This window comes from Ovis canadensis, chromosome 4 (assembly GCF_042477335.2).
Source record: "Ovis canadensis isolate MfBH-ARS-UI-01 breed Bighorn chromosome 4, ARS-UI_OviCan_v2, whole genome shotgun sequence".
Taxonomy (NCBI): Eukaryota; Metazoa; Chordata; class Mammalia; order Artiodactyla; family Bovidae; genus Ovis; species Ovis canadensis.
Window position 1 is genome coordinate 46,979,581 of NC_091248.1, and position 14,938 is coordinate 46,994,518.

The 14,938-nt window shown below is 41.3% G+C and overlaps 1 protein-coding gene across 2 annotated transcripts in view; it reads left to right on the forward strand.

The window, feature by feature from the left end:
• The window catches only part of SLC25A40 (solute carrier family 25 member 40), a 112,837-nt gene extending 99,115 nt beyond the window's left edge, over positions 1–13,722 (forward strand). Inside the window, exons 13-14 of one of the 2 annotated variants that reach the window (XR_011256638.1) lie at positions 5,308–5,355; positions 11,975–13,722. The gene's annotated coding sequence lies outside the window, so the exon portion shown is untranslated. The remainder of the gene's footprint in view (positions 1–5,307; positions 5,356–11,974) is intronic. The other variant, XR_011256637.1, reaches the window with a different exon arrangement.
• Positions 13,723–14,938: the final 1,216 nt, after the last annotated feature.

Sequence of the window (14,938 nt, forward strand, 5' to 3'; positions counted from 1 at the left end):
GGCAGACCTTGGAATCTCACCTCTTACAGTCACTTACTGTTTGGCCTTAGGCAATTTACTTAATTCTTGATTTTACTGAAACCATAAAATTGAGGTGTTATTAGGATTAGACATAATGTGTGTAAAGTGCCTGGCATATAAGAGGTATTAATAGTTACAAGATCAGAAGAGGCTGAGGAGAGACTGGGATATAAGCCAGGAGCTCCAGCACTCTCTATAAAGTATGCCACTTATCTCTACCCCGCTCTGCATATCAGCTTGAGCTAGGCAGAACCTGACTTGAAGAGATGACTTAGAGTTGACTGAAACTGTGGCATGTTCTAGAATTATTAGAAATGAATTTATTTACAAGTTTTCCTAAAAATGTTTTTTCTTCTTAGCCCATCTACCACAATCAAGAGGATTCTCTTCTTTGATCAACCAGAATTCCTCTTCTTCACAAGTCTAACAGGTGGTCAGATCACTATTTAAAAAATACTCTACAATTAAAGTAACTGAAATTGTTGAGCTGAAAGAAAGCTTGGTGGTGACAGGAGAACATTATAAAACTCAGTAGCCTGTAAGGAGATGGTAGCCTCTTAAGTTTCTATAAAAGATATCTCCGGGGAGTGAAAAGGTAGACACGTGAGAAAGTAGGAAGCTTCTGAACTAAAAACAAAACAAAACCCAACACATAGGAATATGACATTTTCCCCTGTCAGAGTCAGTTCATAAAGTTGTCCTTATAAAAAGTGTTCATCATATGTGGCTTGCATCTGAGGCCTGTGTGTGGGGAGAGAGAAGCCATGCCCAAATGACTGTCCTTTGTATTTGCCAGTGTTACAGTCCATTCCAAGGGCTACTTTTACATTTATCTAATAATAGTAAAACAACCTTATTTGGTGCATCCATCCGGTTATTCTTTAAAAAACAGTATTTAAGCCACTGTGATAAACTGGAGAATTCTCCATGACACTCAGGCTGTAAGAAATCTCAACTTTCTTTTGTTGGTAGGATATTGAGATAATCCTGCTTTGTTCTCATTGATGTAGAGTTAATGTCCTTCCCTCCGTCTTACTTATTCTACATGTTCCATTAGTTCTTTCTTTTTAAATCTTGATTATTGCTTTTTTTGGATTATTTTTATTCTTTGGTTCTTTTGATTTAATAAGTGCATATTTCATTTTATTGTTTCCTAGTGATTATGACCTATCTTTGACTAAACAGTGGTACTTTTTCCTCTTGCAGGCCAATGTAAGGACTTTAAAATTCTCAAACCTCATTTATCCACCTCTTACACACTACTACTGTCATGTACTTTAATTTTTTTCTATCTTTTATGACCCTTATGAGAAGTTATTTTATATTCATTCTCATTTAGATTTATCTATACATGTATTATCCTTTTCTTCCTCTTTATTTCTTCCTACATCTCAGGGTCACTATCTTGGATCATTTTCCTTTTACCTAAAGAATGCTCTGTGCTTCCTTTAGCCAGTGATAACTTTTCTCAACTTTTCTTTCCTGAAAAGTTATTTCACATTTATTTAGGAAAATTATTCAGAGATTTGCCTTTGTTGTTGTTGTTCAGTTGCTAAGTCGTGTTGGACTCTTCGTGACCCCATGGACTGCAGCTCGCCAGGCTTCCCTGTCCTTTACTATCTCCTGGAGTTTGCTCAAACTTTTGTCCATTGAGTCAGTGATGCCATCCAACCCTCTCATCCTCTGTCACCCCCTTCTCTTCCTGGCTTCAATCTTTCCCAGCATCAGGGTCTTTTCCAGTGAGTCAGCTCTTTGCATCAGAGATTTGCCTTACTGGATATCAAGACTTTTATTGTGAAACTATAGTGATTAAGGCAATACATTTTGGACAGAGATAAACAAAGTGAAACAGAATACAGATCTTCTAATACTGATCCTGCCAGTATTCTTAGCCACCACATTAACTAATGCAGGGCAGCGGGGATGGAGAAGATGGGTCAAATGTATTGGATGGTTAAAACACCTTCTTCCTCCAATTCATTGATCTCAGCGTATTTTAACTATTCCACACTATTTTGGTGTGCTGTCTTCCACTCATCTTGCAGACGTCCACAACCCCTTGCCTTCTCTCTTTATCAGGTTTCTTGGTAAAAGTACAACTCTGGCTAATTTAAATTATCCCACTACTGCAAGCTTCCAGCATGCAACAAAGAATGGCTAAAGAAAGACACAAAACCATTTGACATGTCCCACCATGAAACTAAGTGACCCTGTACTATATATTTAATGTATTTACTATGCTTATTATTTATTGTCCATTCTGAGGGATGCAAGATTCATAAGAACAGAGTTTTTGCTGTCTTATCCACTGGTGTATTCCAACCCTTGCTGCCCAATAGCAACTGTTTCCTTATTCACTCTCCCACTATGTCAGACCATTACTTCATGCTTCCTTTTCCCTCAAATATCTTTCAGTCATTTTACATCTTCACATTCTGCTAAAGTACTATGCGTCTTATTTCACTGATAAAAGTCACAGTGTTTGGAAGGGAACTGCCATGATCTCCTGCCGCGACACCTACCCACTGACCAGCATCTGCACCCAGCACCCTGCCTTCCCTAAATGAACCAGCTTCTCCAAATGAACTGTCCATGCCCTTATATGCAACCAGTCCTTTCATCTGTACTTTTATGCTTTGGATCCCAGCCCCTCAGGAATGAGTTCTTTAGCAGACGTTATTCCTTCTCTCTCCTGCCTTGTCCACTTTTCTGTCCCTGCTGGACCACCCCTGTTTCTTCATCTTAAAAAACACTCTCTTGACCCCGCTTTTCTTCCTGACTGCCCCTGCATTTCCCTCCTTCTCTTTGCAGCTAAGCTACTAAAAGAGTTCTATCACTTTCTCCGTTTCCTGTCTTCCTGTCCTCCCTGAAACACACTCACATCAGGAGTTTGACCTGTCACACTCCCAAAACTGCCCTGGTTAGGTCACTGATAACCTCTACCGTGCTACATCCAAAGGTCAATTTTTTGTCCTTATCTGACTTAACAAATTCAAGCAGCTGACGAATTTGTCTTTCTCTCTTCCCTGACACATTTTCCTCACTTGAATTCCAGGACACCACATGTTTCTTGGATTTTCTTCTGCTTTACTGGCCACTCTTTCTCAGTGTCCTTCAGTTTGTGCCTCTTCTTTCTGCCTCTCAACCAACACTGCAGTGAGCCGAGGCTGGCGCATGAACCTCCTCTGTCTAGACTCACTCCCTCTGTAATCTCAGCCGGTCTCATGGCTTTAAATACTATCTGTCTCCAACAATGTCCAATTTCTTTTCTAATCTAGACTTCCTCCTGAATTCCTGGCTTATATATACAACTGCATTTTGATCTCTCCACTTGGATGTTTAATGTGCCCAACCTTGACTCTTGACCTTTCCCCTAAGCTGGCCTCTCCAACAGGTGTCTCTCCTTCTCAGTTGACACCTCCAGCCATCCAACCAACCAGCAAGAATATAGAGTCATCCTGCATTCTCCTCTTTCTTCCCCACCTCATACTCCATGAGAAGATTTTATAGGTTCTGGCTTCAAATCATATGCTCAGTTGCTCAGTCATGTCCGACTCTTTGAGACCCCTTGGACTATTGGTCCTGCTAGGCTTCTCTGTCCATGGGAGTCTCCAGGCAAGAATACTGGAGTGGGTTGCATTTCCCCTCCAGGGGATCGATCATCCTGACCAGAGATCAAACCCGGGTCTCCTGCGTCTCTTGCATTGGTAGGTGGGTACTGTATCACTGCGCCACCTGGGTCTGACCGTCTGTCTCTCCCCAGTCCTACCGGCATGGTGCAAGCCGCTCTCATCTCTCACCTCAATGACCGCAGTAGCTCCATTAGTCTCCTCTGCTCCCGTCTTTGCCTCCTCTCCTGCCTTTGTTCATTCTCAAAGCAGAAGCCAGCGATTCTTCTGAAAAGTGGCTCCGATCACATAACACCTCAAATCCTAATTCCCCAGAGGCCCCAGTCCACTGGGAACCTTGGCCTGCAGTGGCTGGCCCTCTCTGCAATGTTTCTGACCTCATTTTCTACCTCTCTCCCTCCCTCACTCCTTGCCAGGCACACTGGCTTCTTGGATGTTCCTCAAACAGGACAGAATTACACCTCAGGGTGTCTGTGCTAGCTGCTCCCTCTGCCCCGAAGTCTCTTCCCCCAAATATTCACATGGCTAAAACCTTCACCTCCTACACGCCTCCTCTCCATTCCCATCTTGTCCATGAGACCACTCCTGACCTGCTTAAAAACCGCATCTCTTACTCCCAGGACCCCCAGTTCCCCTTTACTCTACTTCAGTTTTTCTTCCCACACCGCTTCCCACACCTAGTATACTATATAATGTATGAAATGACTGTGCTTGCTGTTTATTGTCACCTCAGGAATACATCAGACCCAAGGAAAAAAAGGTATTTTTCTCTGCTTTATTCAATGAGGTAGCCAACATTTGCTACCCATACTTACTAAGTACCAGACCTTGTACAAGGATTTGAGGACATAAAGAAAAACAGGTCTCAGCTCCTGCCTCAAAATGAACTGAGAATATATCAATACAAAAATCAGATCTCTATAGTGTTTGATAAAATTATGAAGCCATCACATGCAGGTATCACCTCATTTAAATCTGAAAAAAAGAAGCACGTTCAAGGTGAACAAGTGAGGTGGTATTATTCTCAGTTTAAAGGTGCTGCTTCAGTCGTGTCCGACTCTGTGCCACCCCATAGATGGCAGCCCACCAGGCTCCCCCGTCGCTGGGATTCTCCAGGCAAGAACACTGGAGTGGGTTGCTGTTTCCTTCTCCAATGCATGAAAGTGAAAAGTGAGCATGAAGTTGGCTCAGTTGTGTCTGGCTCTTAGCGACCCCATGGACTGCAGCCCACCAGGCTCCTCCATCCATGGGATTTTTCAGGCAAGAATACTGGAATGGGGTGCCATTGCCTTCTCCAAGTTTAAAGGTGAGGAAATTGTAGTTCCTAAAAAGTGAATGGAATTAGGACTCCCTGGGGAAGACTTGTGCCAGCAGAGTCATGCCTATCTCTGTATCTGTCCCCACAGCACTTGAAGGTCATTAAATGTGTACTGAATAGATCCATACCTTTAAGCTGTAGCATGAAAGTTTTACATGTAAAAAAGAATGCCTTACAACTAAGAGCCAAAGGGAAGAACAAACTCCATCTACCAAAGTATTTTAAACTACTTAATATTTTGTATATTTTATATAATATTACATTGTAATTGAATATACTATTTTCTATATTTTATATTATATTTACATGTGTATTAATTGGCAACAGTTTTCTCTGCAGAGAGAATGATGGAATCGGTTCTCTGTCCAGCGGACCTTCAGCTTGACGGTAATATTCTCTGCAGTGTTTCTCCCACTATATTGTATTTGTGGCTAACAATTCTCTGACTTTTCATCTCTGAAGATAGACTGTTAGATGTTATCTTTGACTGTTATATTTGCATGTCAGCACACTTGACTTCCTTGGTGGCTCAGAGGTTAAAGCGTCTGCCTACAATGCGGGAGACCTGGGTTCAATCCCTGGGTCAGGAAGATCCTCTGGAGCAGGAAATGGCAACCCACTCCCAGTACCCTTGCCTGGAAAATCCCATGGATGGAGGAGTGTGGTAGACTACAGTCCATGGGGTCGCAAAGAGTCAGACACGACTGAGCGACTTCACTTTCACACTTCACTGGTGCTTCCCTAGTAGCTCAGCTGTTGAAGAACCTGCCTGCAATGCTGGAGACCCCAGCTCGATTCCTGGGTCAGGAAGATCCTCTAGAAAAGGGATAGGCTACCCACTCCAGTATTCTTGCCTGGACAGTTCCATGGACAGAGGAGCCTGGAAGGCTACAGTCCATGGGGTCACAAAGAGTCGGACACAACTGAGCGACTAACAGTTTCTCACTTCACTACACTCTGTTTCCAAATTTCCTGCCACCGATACCTCTGCTTAAATCTTCCATCTTCCTTTCCAGGTTGATAGAGTATAATTTCTCTTGTCTTCACTGCTTCCAAACCATGTTCAATCTTACAATTTTCTCCCAAAATTCTTTTCAAAAACCTTCTTATCTGCTTGAAAAACAAAAATTCCTCTCCACCTCTGACCTCTTATCTTCTAAAAATCCTTCCCTTTTGGTCTCACTTTTCTTTGCTCATTATAAAATTCATCTAACTTGGCTCCAGCACTTTGGAAGGCATCTGTAAGATGTTAAGGATGAGGGTAATGCTGATTTCCAACGTAACTGGCTTTAATGGATATTTCCAATGATCTCTTCCTTGCCCATTTTGTGTGTGTTCAATAGTGTCCAACTCTTTGGGACCCCGGAAACTATAGCCTGCCAGGCTCATTTCACCATGGAATTATCCAGGCAAGAATACTGGAGTGTGTTGTCATTTCCTACTCCAGGGGATCTCCCCAACCTAGAGATCTAACCCACAACTCTTGTGTATCCTGCACTGGGAGGCGGATTCTTTACCACTGTGCCACCTTGGAAGACTGAACTCTTCCTTACACCCTCTTAAACCAGGGTAGACTTGCAAAGGTATGACAGAAGTTAAAATTAAAGCAGTTGGGCAGAAGCATCATTACTGATCACCAATGTCATATCATTTCCTCCAGGATAGAGTAATGGCACATTGAGAATGCCCAGGTCTCATTGCCTCGTGGAATTCTGTGCCCTGTGAGGATTATGGTAACAGTTGGGTAGACAGGAAGGGGTGCAGGGTGCCAAGGCTGGACAGTGAATGAATAAGCCCCAGGTAGGGTCACTATGCTTTGGGTCATTAATGTTGACTCTTAAGTTTATTCTAAAACTGCATATTTTCAAAAAATTATACTTTACTTCATAACAGATTAAATATTTGCTCATATCATACTATATGATAAAAATATCTATGGATAACATAACAAAGAAGAACAATAACGTTATGTTTGTATTTGATGTTAGTTCTCAGATACTCACAGCACTATTTCCTAGCCCTAAAATTGTGGCATCTTCAGTCACGTTAGAGAGTGTTGTGAGATGTTCAGAAATCTACCGAAGCAAAATAATTTGGGTTTGCAATCATCTGTGCAGTATTTCTGGAACCCTACTAATATTAGGCAGAATCTACAACTCTCTTTATCTCACTGCTTTGCTTTTTAAAACTTTTAATTTTGAGATGCTTATAGATTCATGTATGGTTATAAGACAAATACAGAGAACTCGCTGTATATTTTCTTAGCTTTCCCAGTGGTGATATGTTTTCTTTATGTATCTAAATTGATAAGGGATATTGGTCTGTTGAGTGATATTCCATTGAAACCTGGACATCTGAGGTATTCTGTTGTGAGATTCCATTTCTTACTGAAACCTTTTGTTCTCCTTGATTTGAGGACAGTGCCCCACCAGGGAGAGGGTGTCATTCTTCACTTGGTTTCCACTGACACTGAGGTGGGAGGGGCTCCTTGTTGCTGTAGAGCAGAGGCAGAGGGGCTGACCCCCCACTAGGCCTGCACTGATACCCTCCTGGCTTGGCAGAGAGGGAGTGCATTGTTACAGCTCTCCACGTGGTCTCTACTGACACCGCCATGGGGAGGCAGCCTTGTTACTGTCAACATGAAAGCCCTGAGCCTCCACTAGGCCACCTCTTCTCAAATCCTCATCACTGCTAGGTAGGGATGAAAAGTTGGCTCCCTGCTGGCAGGCAGTGAAGCTGGGGTGCACTTGTTACAGCCTCGTGAGGGTGGAAGTCAAGGCTTGCCACTCAGTCTTTCCGGGCATGGGTCTGGAGAATACCATAGTTTTTCCTATGATGTCTGGCTAGAGTAGAGGCTGCCATCTACACACTTTCTATTTTGCTGGGCTGCCCCTTTCCTGGTCCTTTGGCTAGGGAGAGCTGGCTTTTGTTGGGGCTTTTTGTCTGTACACACTGGCATTTCTGGGTTTTCATCTTCTTCAGCTCCAAGCTGACATATATAAGGCAAGAATAAAGCAAAACAAGACAGAAACATCAGACAAAACACTAAATAAAAGATATCAAAATTGGAAGGAAGAGGTAAAATTATAGCATACAGATGATATGATGCTCTATATAGAAAACTCTAAAGACTCTACATGAAAACTATTAGAACTGATAAATGAATTCAGCAAGATAACAGGATTCAAGATTAATATGCAGAAATTAGTTGTATTTCTTTACAGTGATATGAACTACCAGAGAGAGAGGAGAAAAAAAAAAAAACACTCCCATTAAAATCCCATTTAAAAAAACTCTAGGAACAAATCTAACCAAGGATATAAAAGACTCATACACTGAGAACTGTAAAACATTGATAAAGGAAATCAAATATGAATCAAGAAAATGGAAAAATAATCATGCTCTTGGACTGGAAGAATTAATATATGTAGTTAAAATGGCCATACTATCCAAAAAACTCTACAGATTTAATGTGATCCCTATCAAATTACCCATGACATTTTTTTCATAGAACTGAAACAAATAATTTTAAAATTTATTTGGAACCATTTAAAAGGCCCAGAATTGCCAAAGCAATCCTGAGGAAAAAGAACAAAGCAAATCTATGGAACAGAGTAGACAGTCCAGAAATAAACCCACACACCTAAGTTCAATTAATCTTCAACAAAAGAAGCAAGAATATAAAGTGTGAAAAAGATAGTCCCTTAGTAAGTGGTATTACAAAAGCTAAGAGCTGCAATTAATGAAGTTAGAATACACCCTCACACCATACACAAAAATAAACTCAAAATGGCTTAAAGACTTAAATATAAGACATTACATCATAAAACTTCTGGAAGAGAACATAGGCAAAACATTTTCAGACATAAATTATAGCAGTGTTTTCTTATTTCAGTCTCCCAAGGCAGTAGAAATAAAAGCAAAACTAAACAAATGGAACCTAATCAAACTTACAAGCCTTTGCTCAACAAAGAAAATCATAAACAAAATGAAAAGATAACTTATGGAGTGGGATAAAATATTTGCAACCATGCAATATGGTTGCAAATTTTATTATTGGTTGGTTAAACCATGCAACCACCAAGAGCTTAATTTCCAAAACATATAAACAGCTAATAAAACCAACAATATTACTGGTTGATTAAACTATGCAACCAACAAGAGCTTAATTAATTTCTGAAACATACAAACAGCAAATAAAACTCAATAACAAAAAAAAAACAACCCAATCAAAAAATGGGCAAAAGACCTACAGAGACATTTCTCCTAAGACAAACAGATGGTCAAGGAACACATGAAAAGATGCTCAACATCATTAGTTATTAAAGAAATACATACCAAAACTATAATGAGTTATTACCTCACACCAGAATGGGCATCATCAAAAAGTCCACAAGTAATAACTGCTGGAGAGGGTGTGGAGAAAAGGGAATCCTCTTGCACTATTGGTGGGAATGTAAATTGCTGCAGTCACTATGAAAAACAGTATGGAGGTTCCTTAATAAAATTAAAATATAGTTACCATATGATCCAGCAGTCCCATGCTATGCTGTGCTTAGTTGCTCAGTCATGTCCAACTCTTTGCAACCCCATGGACTATATAACCCACCAGGCTCCTCTGTCCATGGGGATTCTCCAGGCAAGAATACTGGAGTGGGTTCCTCCTCCAGGGGATCTTCCTGACTCAGGAATTGAACCAGAGTCTTCTGCATTGCAGGCGGATTCTTTACCAGCTGAGCTACCAGGGAACCCCCACAGCAATCCTACTCCTGGTCATACATCCAGGAAAGACAAAAGCTCTAAATCAAAAGATGCATGCACCCCGATGTTCACAGCGATTTTTAGCCGAGACATGGAAGCAAAACAAATGTTCACTGAGCGCTGAATGGATAAGGAATATGTGGTAAACCTATACACAGAGGATATGACTCAGCCAGAAGCAGAGAGAGTGCCATCCGCAGCAACACAGATGGGTCTAGAAACCATACTAACGGAAGTAAGTCAGACGGAGAAAGGCAAGTATTATGTCACTTATAGGTGAAATCGTAAAAACGGCACAAATGAACTTATGTACAAAACAGCAACAGACTCAGACATAGAACACAAACTTATGGTTACCAAAGGGGAAAGAGGGGAAGGGTAGATTCGGAATATGAGATGAACAGATGCACATTACTATATACAAAATAAACAACAAGGATCTGCTGTTAGCAGAGGGACCTATATTAAATATACTGTAATAAACTGTAATGGAAAAAGAATATATACATGTATATACATATGCATGACCAAATCACTTTGCTCTACATCTGATATGCAACATTATGAACTATACTTCAATTATAGAAAAACAAAAATCCCCACAAGCCAAAACAGAAATGAGGAACTCACCATCATGTCTTTCTTTGGATTCCAAGTTCCTTGGCATGGTTGTCTTCTCTTCACTTCTCCGAGTATTCTTATGGTTGTTTTATAATAATGTTCTGTGTTTCTAGCTGTACTTAGCAGGAGGAATAGGGAAAAATATGTCTCCTCCATCTTCTTGGAAGTTGCTGCTGGATTTTTATTTTTTTTTATTTTTATTTTTTCCCAGTTCTTTTACCATCCATCATTTTTATTATTGGTCCTTTTAGTGGATTTAGACAAAGCAGACAATTGCAAATCAACTCTTCCATCAGCAAATTTAGTACTTATCTAGATTACCTTAATTACTATAGTTTGTATTGAATATTTAAAAACAAGATATTTATTATTAGTTTTTGAAGCCTCAATATAGATATGACTTCTGACAGGACAGGCTTTCACAAGTATTGAAAATAGTTTCCAGATCTTCTGTCTTCTTTTGAAGATCTTAGGAGATTCATAAGGACAACAGATTTGATGACTGGAGTTACCATCCAAGAGGAAAATTAACGTGAAATTACAAATCTTTTTTTTTGTTTGTTTGTTTTTGCTTGGTAGTGTTCTGTTCATGAGATCTGAGTTTCCTGACCAGGGATTGAGCCTGGGCCGTGGCAGTGAAAGTGCTGAGTCCTAACCACTGGACTGCCAGGGAACTCTCTAAATTGCAAGTCTTGATTGTTCTTACTTTTTAACAAAATGCTCAACAGAATTTTAAAAAGACAAAAAAATGTTGCATTTACATAAAAGTGAAAGTTGCTCAAAAGTGTTTGACTCTTTGTGACCCCATGGACTACACAGTCCATGGAATTCTCTAGACCGGAATATTGGAGTGGGTTGCTGCTGCTGCTGCTACTACTACTAAGTCGCTTCAGTTGTGTCCGACTCTGTGCGATCCCAGAGACAGCAGGCAACCAGGCTCCCCCATCCCTGGGATTCTTCAGGCAAAACACTGGAGTGGGTTGCCATTTCCTTCTCCTGGATTTTTAAAATCCATTTTCTCTAATTGGATGCCAAGGCAAAGGAAGATTGTGAAACCAAATGAGCCAGTCTTTCTATTTGTTCATCAGTAGAAAAAGGGATATGAAGAATTAGATTAAAAGATTTCTCTAACTTATCTGCTCACTCTCTTCCTCCACACTCTCTCACCTTCTTAGTAACACCTAGTAGATGATGGCCACTTACAAAAATCTGTGTTTTTATATGTAAAATATGCAGGTAGGTGGATATTTCCTGGCCTTAAACTTACTCTATAGTAAAATATGAAGTCAAATGCTGACAATTATAGGGCTTATCAAAGTAGAACAATGAGGTGCCACTAAAAAAGCCAGGGTAGGGACTTTGCTGGTGTTCCAGTGGCTAAAACTCCACGCTCCCAACACAGGGGGCTCAGGTTCGATCCCTGGTCAGGGAACTAGATCCCTCACACCAGAACTAAGTCTGCATGGCACAACTAAATATACTGTATACTGCAACTAAGACCCAGCACAGCCAAATAAATAAATATACATATTCTTAGAGAAACCAGGGTACAAGATCTTCATAGTTTTATGTTATGCTCTATTATACTGCCTTAATTATTCTAACATCTTTTTCTTTCCACTAGACTGTGATCTCCTTAAAGAAAGCAGATGAACTAAATTTACCCAGCACATTGCAAGCACCTGGTAATCACTCTTCTCCACCTTCTCTCCCACTTCTCTTCCACCCCAGCTGGTTCAGGAAACACAGAAAGCCCAGAGGAGAAACTACATCCACAAATCATCTGGGCTTAAGGGCTCGGAGAAGACCTCTGATTTGAAATCCAAGCGCCATCAATCAGTCCCTCAAACTAAATCTCGCAGGAAGTGCGGGTGACCTCCCACCCACCACACACATCCTGCAAGATTCTGACACAACAAGCGCTGATGGATGAAAAGCAAAGGCTGACGGATCCTGTCTTCCATGTCCCTTCTCTGAGAGTTCTGACCAGTTTTGTCAATATTTGTTCAATAAATATTTATGGAGGTGGAAAAGGATGGATTAAAGAGCAACGTTTTCCAAACTGTGACCTGAGGAGCCCACCATGTGCTTAGATGACAAGGGTTCCCTGGCCACATAATTTAAGAAGTGCTGGCTACCAGGCTGCTGTCTCGGAGGTCAGGAGGATACCAACGTTTTGAGAGTTCTATAGTAACAGGTCATTTAGCTTTTTAAAGATACATTTCTTTCCTCCACTCCAAGACCAAAATATCCATTGAAAATACAAAATTCATATTCTCTAACCTCACGCGTGAAGCTCTATCTAAAAGAAATAATTCTAAAAGTCCCGAAGCAGGGAATAACACAGAAACAGATAAAAGTGAAGAGTGGAGCCTGGGAAGGAAGAAGCTATGATCCGACTGAGGCAACAGGCAGATAAGGGTGCACCGGGATATGTGCTGGAACAGATTAGGTAGGATTCTAGACTCACAACCATTATGGAGAAGGTTTTCAGAAAGCAATCATTACCTTGTCACGAACGGTGGCTTCTTTTTGAATAGCTGTAACTGTCTTTTATCAGTTGAAGTCCCATGGAGTGGAATGGCACACTCTAATTAGGATATTCAAGGAGGATTTAACACAGTGACTATTTACAAAGGTATGAGCAGAACATAGGGTATCATGGAGACACCGGAACGGATAGGACGTATGTTGGGGCCATGCAAATGGGTGGGGGGCTGTTTCCCAGGCCAGCATGGGTGAGGGGAGGGAGGAGGTACCAGATCACTTATGAATGTCACGTACAGAAAACTGCTTTGAGAAGGGCAGTGATCCCCTCCAACCGTACCCCAGGTTTTCCTTTAGCTGAACCCACAGAAGGCAATCTCCCAGGGCGGAAAGCCATGTGGAGAGAAGGGAGGACAGCAAACACACAAGGGTGAAGGGAAGACATCTGGTGCTTGTCTCAAGGGGAAGAACCTGGAGACTGGCGACTCTGCCATCTCCTGCCCAGCTGTGCCTACTCATGGTGCACACAGTGCTCTGCAGAAGGCATGCACTAGGCCAAGACCCTGACTGAGCACAGACAAGATGTGCAGACGGCAAGATCAAGCGCTCGCTGTCAGGCATGTTAAAACCTGATAACCAGAGAAGGAAAGAACCAACTAAAATATATTGTGAAACATAGAAAGGTGTAGAAAGCATATGGTAGGTTGATGCCGAGAATTTGCAAAGCTAACCTGTGACCTTGCCCTTGATATGCAATGCTAGTATGTAAAACCATCAGCCAAAGTGGACTTTCTGGCATAAATGCAAATTTTGACAATCTAAAAGGTACTTGAAATTTAATTCCGTCTATTAATAGGCAATAAAAAATTTAGCTTCTCCAAAAAATTGCCTTCAGAATTGAAGTACATGCAAAAGATTTATTCATGAATTTGAACTTCCATGAAACGTCCAGTATTTTGTATTGAGCCTCTGACACTCTTAAGTATTTGTTCTCACAGAGGAAATCCATAAAATTGTTTTTTTTTTTCACTTTAACCCAACCATTTCCCTTTAGCATATCGCTCTCCAGGTTCTATTTATATGTACAAATTCCAGACCTGGCCTCCCTGATTCCAAACAATTTCACACCATTTTAAAAAAAATTAATTTTTTATTGAAGGATAATTGCTTTACAGAATTTTGCTGTTTTTTGTCAAACCTCAACATGAATCAGCCATAGGTATACATATATCCCCTCCCTTTTGAAGCTCCCTCCCATTTCCCTGTCCATCCCATTCCTCTAGGTTGATACAGAGCCCCTGTTTCAGTTTCCTGAGCCATACAGCAAATTCCCATTGGCTATCTATCTTACATATGGCAATATAAGTTTAAATGTTATAGTCTAAGGAAGCAGATTATTGTGGCCTTATAGTGAATAGTGAAGTCGCTTAGTCGTGTCCGAGTCTTTGAGACCCCATGGACTGTAGCCTACCAGGCTTCTCTGTCCATGGGATTTTCCAGGCAATAGTCCTGGAGTGGATTGCCATTTCCTCCCAACCCAGGGATCGAACCCGGGTCTCCACATTGTAGACAGACACTTTACCATCTGAGCCACCAGGGAGTGTTTCCCAAATAATTCAGGTAGGTTCAGCTGTAGCCTGGCAAGAACTGCCAGTCTTCCAGGCAACACAGACCATCCATGGGAAAATGACTTATTGCCCGAGTCATTTATGTAAAGTCTAAAAAGAGTGGGAGCAACGGTGTCATTGCCCACACTGACAGACATGTTTTGCATAAGCGGGGATTAGATAGGGACAATGGACTCTTTGAAGTGTTAGTCACTCAGTCATGTCCGATAATTTGCGACTCCATGGACTGTAGCCAGCCAGGCTCCTCTGTCCATGGAATTCTCTAGGCAAGAATACTGGAGTGGGTTGCCATTTCCCTCTCCAGGGGATCTTCCCAACCCAGGGAGTGAACACAGGTCTCCTGCATTTCGGGCAGATTCTTTACCATCTGCGCCATCGGGGAAGCCCAATGCACTCTTTGGGAAATGCAAAAACTGTCATACTCAAATTCCAATAGAACAGAAAAGCTTCAAATGCCGTTGTTTAATGATAAA